Raw genomic sequence first — 11,646 nt, 5'->3', positions numbered from 1 at the left:
TCTAGACATTAAAATATCAAGGTATTTTTAGTTGACTTTTGACAATGGAAGTCCCCTATATACCCAGCCGAGATCGTAGGCTGTTTAAATGAATCAATTGACTATAGAGTTATTATCACATGTAGGTATACAGTAAATATTTAATATATGTGTACATATATTAAATAATGCACCGAATATTATCGTCGTTTCTTGTTAACTAATATATGTTAAAGGTTTTGGGTTTTCTGATTTATTATTTCTAACTTATATGAAGACAATAGACATTGGTCGCGTTGACACAAGTCGTTAGCATTTACTACCTGTTTATAAATATAATTTTCGAATACTTTTAGATAAGGAATACTACAAATTTGTTTTGTATTCGACTGCTGATGAAAATCATTGATGACCGTTATCATGATCTCATTGCCACAATTTTTTAAATAACTTGGTTACATAAAAGGAACGAAGAGTGGAACGAGTTCTTATTTTGGAGGAACTGGATCTGGAACAAGTTCCTTCTTAATATAAAGAACTAGGATCTGGAACGAGTTCATATTTTATAAAATGAACGGGGAACGGAACGAGTTCCATTTAAAAAGGAACTTTCCCAACACTGATATTTATATATTCCTACCGCCACTGACGCCGTTTTACCTTAGGTATAACGTTCCCCCCGACAACAAAACCCGGAATCGAACCCTGATTTCTCGTTACCTGTTACAACCTTGATATTGGTAGTAACTACTATCATAACATGAAACTAAAAAGTACCTAATTTTAAAATACATTATCTTTACTGAATTGTAAATTGATAAATACTACTGGTTGGGTTGGGTTGGGTTTAAGTGGTGTGAAAAGCTAACGGGTGAAACGTGCAGGTATAACTGAATATTGCAATTAAAGACCGCGAATATGACTTTCGGTAGCGTATAAACGCATCAACTCGGCCACAGTTATTTGCGATTTTGATAAAGTTCCGAGACGAGTCCAGATATTTTCTATACATATTCTGAAAGCTTATAAAAAACTCTATAATATAATATCAAATGCTAAGTTGTTAAATGCAGTGGTCGTTCACAATTATTCGAGTTGTTACGGCGGTGTATACGATAGTAATTGTATATATACTCCCACCGGCCGACAGATCTTTGTTGTGTGTATGATTGGTAAATGCGTGTAATATATGCTTTTTGTTATTATGTGTTTACATCTATCGGTTAGAAAAAGCGTTATACTCTATAAAATATTGGTAACCGAAGGGTAACCAATATTTGTTAGTGATAAGAAGTTGGTGGACCACGAATTGGTAGCTTCACACTCGTCATTAATAACAGGGATTTCAGTTTTACACAAAAGGGTAAAGTGGGATAATTGTAAACGATTGAATTTTTAATTTCAAACTTACATTCAATATGATAAACACATAAGGACAAGAACTTTTCAATCTAAAATTAAATCTGCTAAATATTTTAAGAGAAAAAATGAATTTACAAATACCCTATTCATTTACATTTACATTATCTTCACTTCACCCTAAAACTATAATTTTTTATTATTGTGGTATTATGTTCATTTATTGCAATGGATTAATATCTAAACATTTAACTTTGTTAAAACATAAAAAATAATGAAATTTAAATTATCATGAATTTAATCAAAAAACTATTTTAACAAATTTTGTTTGATCGATATTTAAAAACTACTTAAAGCAATATGTTTATTAAAAAAAATTACGTAAGTCAATATTGTTGGATTTATTGAATGAGAAATGTGTAATTTTTGAAAAAAAATAAATAAATAATTTAATCTAATTCCTAATTAATATAGCACAAAAAAATGTGAAAAAGTGAACCTACCTGGTGTCAGTTATTTGGATTTTTAAAGATGATCCGAGAGGAGTCCAGGCAATATGATTATATCATTAAAAAGCTGATTAAATTTCACATAAAATAATGTTAACTTCTAAGTGGAGAAATGCTGTCGTCGCCCACAATAATCCGAGTTGGTAGAGCGATGTATTGATACTACGCGTATGCGCATACCTACCCGGTGAGAGTAATTTGGATTTTTAAAGATGATCCGAGAGGAGCCCAGGCAATATGATTATATCATTAAAAAGCTGATTAAATTTCAAACAATATAGTGTTAATTTCTAAGTGGAGAAATGCGGTTGTCGCCCGCAATAATCCGAGTTGTTACGGCGGTGTGTATGTTAGTAAGTGTGTTTATATAAGGCGTCAGTTGATAAAGACCATTTAATTATTTTAATGTATGAATTTTTATTTTTGTGGCTACATCTAGCTGTTAGAAAAAGCGCTATACTATATTATTAATTTGTAACCGTTTAGGTAACCAATATATAAAAGTGATAAGAAGTTGGTGGAATAAAAATTGGTAACTTCATACTCGTCTTAACGCCTCATGACAATTACAGAATAATACAGGTCGGCCATCCTGACGATTGGTCGACCTCGAACAATAATATTTAGCGTATATAATTAACAAGAAATAAGTTCACATAAATTCACATATTCAATAAATAAATACATAATAAATTACCTAATAAAATTAACAGTTAAATAATATTAATTAAAATAATGATAAAATACAATAATAATATTTATATAATAATAATGAGCAAATAATTAAAATAATAAACAAACTAAAATAAAATTCAATGTTAATGGGATTGAATCCAGTATTTAATATCCCTAGCGGCAATAATGGTATTTAAAGGAATTTGAGTGACCTGCCCAGTGTGCATCATTGTGGATTATACGTTTGTAAACACTGAATCCACGGTGTATTTTAATGCTGTAGATGGTTTATATTTTTTTTTCGTATTATTTAGTAATTAATTATCGTTCAGCTAATTATTAGATGGTGTATAATGCAACTAATACGACGGTTATAAATAGTGGATTTTATGTTTAATCCATGGTATATTTTAAAGCAAATTTTTCTTTTTTTTATTTGTTAATTATACAATGAAACAACATGTTTTCGCTAGATAATCGTTAGTATATATTATGATGGAAGGGAATTGCTTATTTTACGTTTATTCAAGCGTATATTAAAAAAAAAAAGTGTTTAGATTATTTGTTTGTTACACAATAATTCAACGTTGATTCGTTGTATATTTATATGTTTGATATTTTTAAAATTACTTTTTCTAATATTAGAAAGTAGTAATATATTTATTAATGAATACGTTATTTACCCTAATAAAATTTGATTTGTATATAAAAAATATTTGTATATTTAATAACCAACTAATTGGTGAAACAGTTAGGTAAATTATAAACTAGCTATTATTACCTAAGCGTAATTTACCGTGGTATAAAAGTCGTGTTTATTACAAATTACTTTTATCGTCACCGTTTATCAATAATAATTCATAGCCAATGTTAGATCACGACAACATTTTTATTCACTTAGAATATTTTGCTTAATTTTTTATACGTATAGTAAACGTCACTAGAATTTACTAATTAATATAAACTATTAAAGATTAATCATAAGTAGTTATTCAAACTTAATTCCATTTTCTCATATGCTGTAAATTATGATGGAATAAATATGAAAAATGCAAATGATGTCTTGAAGTTTATATTACAACTAAGGATTACATTAACAGGTAATAATGTTTTATTCATATTACTAAGTATTTCATGTAGGCAATATTTTAAAAACTACAAAACTCTCCACATCATTGTGTAGTAGAATTGATACTATATTTATTAAAACAGTTTTCATGATTAAAAGTAAAGATTTCTAGTTGTCCCTAACTTTTGCATTTATATATCCCAACACTGAATGATGAAATATTGATGTTATCAGCCTTGCCGAAAAGTTCATTAATGAAAAGAAATCTCCGTCCTACAAAATGCATACAATTATTTTGTTTAATAAGATTTTCCACAACAAATTTAATAATATTTTGGTCTTTCACTATTATACAATCATCACTATGGGTAAATTTACTTCTTTTTTCTTTATTTCTTATTTGTATTTTAAAATGTTCAAATTGAATACACATAAATTGTTCATAAATTCCTGTTATATGTAGTAAAGGTCCATTATTATGTTTTTCTCTATAAGTGGGAAAATCTTTTGAGGTAAGTAAAAATTTTTCATCACGTGCTGATCTGTCTTCTGTAATTCTATTATACATTTCTGTTATAGCATAGCGTTCAGATTTTAAGTACTTTTTTAATCTGCTTAAATAGTTTTCATACCATAAAGCATTGAAGTAATTGATGTTACCATATTTTAGTACATCATTGGGAAGATGAAGTAAGGAATGTACATTATATGATATTAAAAATGGCCTGTAAATTATACCAAATGTTTGAAACATCATTTTCTTTTTTTTCTATTGCTTTTGGTGATACAAGGATTTGCATTTATGTGTGATATACTTATATAAAATAATTGTATGTTGTAGAATAGTATTGATACGATCACATTTGCATGTGCCCATATCTCTGTCTCCCATAACATCGTTGTACCGTTTAATAGACATATATATATAATTAACACAGTGACATACAACAATACTAACAGGAGGGCGGACTGCACACATAAACACTTTTTGCAATTCACGGCCAATGTGCCATATTAAGATATCCCTATCGACAGTTGACATTTTACCATCTTCGCGATCACTACTTTTGCATGATAATTAACTTAACTTCGCTATCCCGTATATTATAGTGTGTGTGTGTGTCGCCGTCAGCTCCCTGTTGGATTAATCATCTCTAGGTGTCCAGCAGGTTGTATTATCCATTTAATATTTCAATTGTTAATATTTATTTATATCGTTGTTAACCTAAAGTGTTATATATATATATATTGTAGTGCGACCCTTGGTAGTTCCTCTAAGGGAATATAAATTAAATAGGAAACTTCAGTACCTAAGGTAGATATAGCCTAGCCAGCTATCCCCCGTTGGTCCCTTAGAATACTGTCGACGGGCATTTAGGTTAAACCCCTAAATAGCGACGTAACAGTATTATAAATTTTTTTCTGTATTTTTTTTAAAGAAACATTTGAAGAAGGTAATACAGCATTGAGCAACTACACCTCAGATAAGTCTCACATAAAACTTAATAAACGTTTAATAGTTCCCAATAAATGTTAATTAAGTTCTGATGATGAACAGGTTTTTAAAAAGATAAAAAATACAAATGCATTTTCAATGCCAGATATGCCAACATAAGAATCTTGTAAGTTGTGGATAATATTACTTCAAATTAAATATAAAACTTATAATTTTTTCATTTAGAACCTTTTATTTATTTTAGTTGATAATGAAAAAAATTTGCATCTGAATTTAGATTTAATAGCATTGAAAGACTGTTCCAATAATCAAGATAATTTCATTATAGGTAATTTATTATAATATTTTACTTATATTGTTCAATTTTACTTAAATTTTGGTATGATGCTTGTTCAATTTCAATTATTAAAACTTAAGTAAAAATAATGATTTTTCTAAATAATGTTCTTAATGTTTAATCTACCTTCTAAATTAAAATCTGGTTTACTATTAAAATAAAACTATCATTGAATTTAATTTTTTTGAAGTTTAATTTTTGGACAATTGTATAATCAATTAAAATACACTGCCCTTTGAAGTTCTTATAACTGTTATTAATAAATGATTTTCACTTTTTAAAAATATTTTATACTTTTTACATTATTCTTATAGTTTGAAAATAAAAATATGGCAATAGCTACAAACTAATTTTCTCTTTGAATGTGTTACTAGAAAGATTGCTCTAAATTTACCCTAGAAAAAGTAGCACAGTTTGCTTTGATGTTAATTATTGTTAATAATTCTATTATTTTTACAGTTATTTCACAAGTCAATACTGGAAATGTATGCTTTTACCAATGTAATAAAGTATAAATTTTTTTTTAGTTTTCGGTAGTTTACAAATTTTTATTTAATCGAAAGCTAAATTTCTAGGGCCTCACATTTTTTTTTTCATAACCTAAAGCCTTAGTGTTACTCTGTTTATTATAAATATTATGTGTACTATGGTCAATGGTGGGGAGGGTTATAGCCTTATCAGCTACCTGTGTTATATTCTTACTACTAATAATAATAATTATAAATTTAATTAATTAATTTCTCAGATGTTGTTTATATTTTACAAAATATCACAGAAACAGAATATGAGACATACTTAGGTCAGTGGCTCAGACAAGACAGCAACAGAAAAAATTAAAAAAAAAACCTTATAATTTGATATATAAATTATTATTATTATTAGGGAATATTTATGTATCATTAATTTGTTAATATTATTTATTAATAAAAAAAATTCAAGAACATTATTTTCGAGTGTAATTTATTTGGTTTTATTTTGATTGACTAATTTATGTTTATTTTAAGTACATTACATACTGTTTTATTCAGATTATGTAGTGATAAAAAATATATATAATTGAAGTAGAAAGAAAGTACAAAATATATTTAATATTCATTTAATCTACTTATATACTAGTAGATTAAATGAATATTATGTGTTGATAAGTTAACTATATTCAACGTTTAAAATACGTATAAGTTTTTAAATACTTATATTAGTAAAATAAGCGTTATTTCTGTAAATAAATATGGTAGGTGCATCAATGGTTAATAAACAGTTATAATGCTCCATAGTAAACCATTGGCAGCTCTTAAATAGACCGTCTATGGTGGAATTGTTGATGTTGATTAAACGCATAATAAACTTGATATTGTACACTGGGTGAAACCCTTCAATGTCAACTACGACATATCTATCATTAGGAATTACTTTATGGATTTTATAGGGTCCTTTAAATTTGGGAATACGTTTTTTACACACATTAGGAGTTGTATAAATGTTCCTTATCATCACCAAATCACCTACGTTATACTTAATTGCTTTTCGCTTTTTGACATCATAGTATATTTTATTACGATGTTGTCCTTCTTCAATATTTTGCTGTGCATTATTACTAATAATGTCGAAATCACGTTCTCCATTATTATCCGATAATGTTTCTAAATACAATGGTACATAATCGTTAATCTCTCCGGTCTGCTCCATGCCAAACATTATCTTGCTAGGTGTATTTCTAATAGATCGATTGATAGTATTATTAACGGCAAATTGAATTTTATTTAATTGTTCGTTCCAATTGTTACCGTGTTCATACACTAATTTTGATAACATGACCGTTGGACTTCTGTTGTAACGTTCGACTTGTCCATTAGACGAAGGCGATTGCACGGTTGTCATTACATGGTTAATATTGCGTTGTAAACAGAACTCTTTAAAAACATCGGATCTAAAACAGGATCCCCTGTCTGAAATAATTCGTATAGGTTTACTATAATATGAAAAATATTGGTCCAACTTCGAACACGTTTCTTTGGACGCAACTGTTCGTACAGGGTATAAAGTAAAAAATTAACTGAAAGCGTCAACAATAGCGAAAACATATTTAAACCGTCCTTTAGTCTGACTCAATGGAGCGTAATAGTCAACGTGAATGGTGTGAAATGGCTTATCACCTTTATTAATAATATTTAATAATCCCTCACCTTTCCCCTCCTTTGGTGAGAATATGATGCATTTTAAACAATTGCCGATATACGACTTGACATACTCAGTCATTTTCGGAAACCAATACGTTTGCTTAATAAGCTCAACAGTTCGACTTAACAAATCATCGATTATTAATTGTAACTGTTGTTTTTCAAAAAAAGAGAGACGCCTTGGACGGAAGTAAATTGGAACCTCAGTTTTTAATTTAATATGCAACAGCGGCGGATTTTCTAATTCAGTAGTTAGATTGGTCGCGTTATCTACAGTTAAATAACTGCGGGTATATACATCGATAATCTTTTGTCGCATGTTTAATAGCAATGTAGGCTCTACGGTGATATTAATATCATTACCATTATTATCGTCATTATGATATTCTAACGATAATATTTCGTCAAAGCGGTTTTCATTAGTGGTATTAAACGAGATAGTGAACTGCCCATCAATAATACGTACATCGACACGGTTATGAGCCAAAAAATTTCGTCCAAGTAAACAATCATTTTTAATCGTCCGGTCGGGCACTACGCGGAACCGTAAACTGATAGGAACATTTAATTCGTCATTTAAAATTTCAGCCATGAACTTATCTACTATACATAGTGGTGACCCATTTATACCAACCAAACTACACTTAGAGGGAGTAATACCTGAGAAATACGGAACAATACTAGATTTTAAAAGACTCACTGGACTATCAGTATCAATAAGAGCAGTAACATTAGAAATATTGCCATTGGGATATTTTATACGGATATCTAACATAAAGGGGGGTATAAAACAGCTATATTTATGTTCTAAAATTGATACATTCTCACCGCGGGAATCATTGGACCGTTGACTTCTGAGACACTGACGTGACTGATGCTCTCTGTACTGACAATGGTAACATGGACGACGTTCATCTCGACGAGCTGGACATGAACTTGAATAGTGGCCAATGGATCCACAATTGAAACATCTAACATTGGCGTTCTGATTACTTGGACGACTGGATATCCTCGGTGTAGACTGACTAGATTGAAGTGGTGGACTGGATGGTCTAGGCTCAATAGCAGGGAGCTCTCGATTAAAAGATACTCTAAATCTATGTGGGCTGGTAACTTGCGAGTAACGACTCTTAATTGATCCTTCGGCTCGGAAACGGTCTTGACGAGCATTATCAATTTTTTCATTGTTTTTTATGTCAGTTAAAAGTTCATTTTCGTTTTTATGATCACGAGCAAGCAAATAGTGACATAAATCCCTTGAAAACAAACCTTCCACTATCTGTCGTTTACTTTCATCAAACGTAAGGTTAATGTCACGGCAAAGTTGCATTTTGTGATGAAAATATTCAAAAACGCAATCATTCTTTAATTGTAATCGATTAGACATGAGACGAACTCGATGGACTGTATCGAGTCGGCATCCAACAAACGTTCTGGTAAACTGTTCAATAAAACTATTCCAATCGGCAAACTGGCGCTAAGTGTACCAATATTTGGATGGGCCAATTAACTTTAGCCGCACAAGTTCGAGTTTAAAGTTATCGGGCCAGCAATATAATTTAGCCACACTTTCAACTGATTGAAGCCAAAGCTGAGCGTCCCTAGTTGACTCGCGGCCTGTAAAGTTACTGATACTGTTATTGAATATGATGAAATATCCTTGAGATGGAGGAACGGGTGGTGCTGCATTGTAAACTGAGTTTTGATTATTCTTCGATAGTAACTGCTGCATTAGAAGATTATTTTGAGTGACCAGTGTAGCCACTATATCACGCAGATCAGCTGCGCTGTTATGAGCGTTAAAGTTCGTGTCACCTTCCGGTTCTATAATGAGGGGGATGTGCTGCCGCCTGACATTGCGTCTCTGACGTCACTTGCTGGTAAAACCGACTGACTCCTTAGCCGCATGGACTTTATAACCTCGAACAAACTGGATAAATTCAAAACTCGCAAAAATATTTAAGTTGCATACAATATCACGGAAACAATTAAAACATAAATTAATCACTTCGAATAAAACTTATCTAACTCAACGAAGCAACGTTTATCGATAGGCCTTATCGCCTCATGACAATTACAGAATACTACATAACTAATATATTAGAATAAGCGTAAAAATATTAGTTCCCGGGCGCAATAACGACTTTATATCTACGAGCGCCTCTTGCAAAAATAATCTTAGCACACCATAAAAATATGGCATAATCTGATTTTTAATCTACGAACTAAAATTAAATCTTTTCAACTTTTGAAAATATTACACTTTTCCAGTTGAATTTGGCATTCAGCACCGCCATATTGCGGCAAATTTCTATAAAATTTGAGTTGTAATGTAAAAATTCCGATATCGTTTAGAAAAAATTAACGTCGTCACAGATCTTTAAGTATGTACAACACAGACACGTATCCAACTTATCGTCTGAAATTTTGAGTATTAAAAAACAAAATGTTTATAATAAGTGTTTTTAAAGTAAAAAAAATTCAAATTTGATATTATTTTTTTAATGTCCACTTTAAAGAGGTCATAAAAGAAGAACCCATTCGATTTTTGACACTATACGCCAGAATATAAGCTTGTAAGGTCATTAAGTTTTAAATTTACTTGTTTTGTTTTTTTTAACTCGTTTTAAATAATTATAAAAAATAATATCTATAGAATATTAATAAGACTTATGAAATACTTTTTATAGATAAAATGAATGTACATATTAGTTAGTAATTTTAATTGGTAATATTTATTTTTAAATTTAGTGAATACAACTGAAGTATATACACATATAATATTTGCAGCGTAAATTAAAAAGGCAGTTAATGTATTTTAATAAATAATGACTCACTTAATAACAGCAATAAGTCAATACACAATAAAATAATTTACATATATTAGTAATAATTTATTATTTAATTAAATCTAAATATTATTTTTCTTGTCAGGCCCGGATTAAGGAGGAGCCATGATTCCGGGGCTTCAAAATTTTGAAGTTTTTTGAGGACCTCACAATAATTGCATATTCAAAAAATAATCAACGATCTTTAAACTATGAATAAATCAAAATGTTTTATTTCATTTTGATTATTTTTTGAATAATCAAAATATATTTTTACTTGTTAAAAGTAAAAATATTTCACTTTTAACAATGAAATATTTGATAAAAATATTGCTTGAGGCCGAATATAAAATCTGACCCCAGGGAGCCAAATAAGTATAATCTGGGTTTTTTTCTTGTACTTAATAATAAATAGATAAATCAACTGTTTAAAGAAATATAGTGCATAACTTCTTGATAAATATATTAACGCGTAATCCAATATGGTGTACGGTTGAACACTGATATCACGTCTCCCGGTATACGAGTGAATACCACACACAAGTTTAAAAGGAAAATAAATAGAGCTATAGTTATATTACGCTCTAATAATAATAATAGGCATATATCTATGTATATTGATATTTATATATATTTCTATGTTATTAATGATTGAGAATAGAGTTCCGCACGCGGGTACCGGCACAGACAGGTGAATTAACCACAAAAATTAGTAAGTAGGTAATTGCCGTATGAATTATTGTTCCACAATCCACGTAAAGTAAAGAAAACACTCGTACACAGCGAAAACCAGTTCAGGTCAGCGTCGTAAAACGAACAGAACGCAATATCCGTAATCCATATTCGGCGGCGGTCTTATCTCAGTATCAAGGGCACTGAGATAAGGTCCTTATGTCATCCGTAGTAACCTACGGATGACATAAGGACCGAGGAAGTATAGGAAGGAAACTCCTCGGCCGATTACTCGGGACGAGGGGTTTCAGGAGGGGAGTCAGAAGGAGTATGAGATACAGTGTGGACGAGGCATAGATGGGACAAGTATAGATGATATCTGACAGTGATTAAAATCACTATCATAAGAAACGCTTCGATGCAAATCTGTAGATAGTGTTTCCTTTAGAGAAATTGGTGAAATATTTTAAAAGCAACATGAACTCTTATTTCTTTAATTATATCCTGATTAGTAGTTCTTTGATTTTAAAATATAATATATGAATAAATACTAATTATAGTTTTTAAATTTAGTATGAAATTGTG

The 11,646-nt window shown here is 30.0% G+C and overlaps 1 long non-coding RNA gene across 3 annotated transcripts; it reads left to right on the top strand.

Annotated features, from left to right (window-relative positions):
• Nucleotides 1-2,719: 2,719 nt before the first annotated feature.
• On the top strand, nt 2,720-6,330 carry LOC126899185 (uncharacterized). Of its 3 annotated transcripts, XR_007702505.1 has the most exons (4): nt 2,720-3,622; nt 5,031-5,213; nt 5,292-5,375; nt 6,130-6,330. It is a non-coding gene; the product is annotated as an uncharacterized LOC126899185 (long non-coding RNA). The 3 variants fall into 3 exon arrangements; XR_007702504.1 differs by lacking the exon at nt 2,720-3,622 and having other exon boundaries at nt 3,670-5,213; XR_007702506.1 differs by lacking the exon at nt 2,720-3,622 and having other exon boundaries at nt 3,670-5,213; nt 5,844-6,330.
• The last annotated feature ends 5,316 nt before the right edge of the window (nt 6,331-11,646 follow it).

This window comes from Daktulosphaira vitifoliae, unplaced genomic scaffold (assembly GCF_025091365.1).
Source record: "Daktulosphaira vitifoliae isolate Bord-2020 unplaced genomic scaffold, ASM2509136v1 Scaffold_2, whole genome shotgun sequence".
Lineage (NCBI taxonomy): Eukaryota > Metazoa > Arthropoda > Insecta > Hemiptera > Phylloxeridae > Daktulosphaira > Daktulosphaira vitifoliae.
This window is presented reverse-complemented; position numbering and strand designations above follow the sequence as displayed.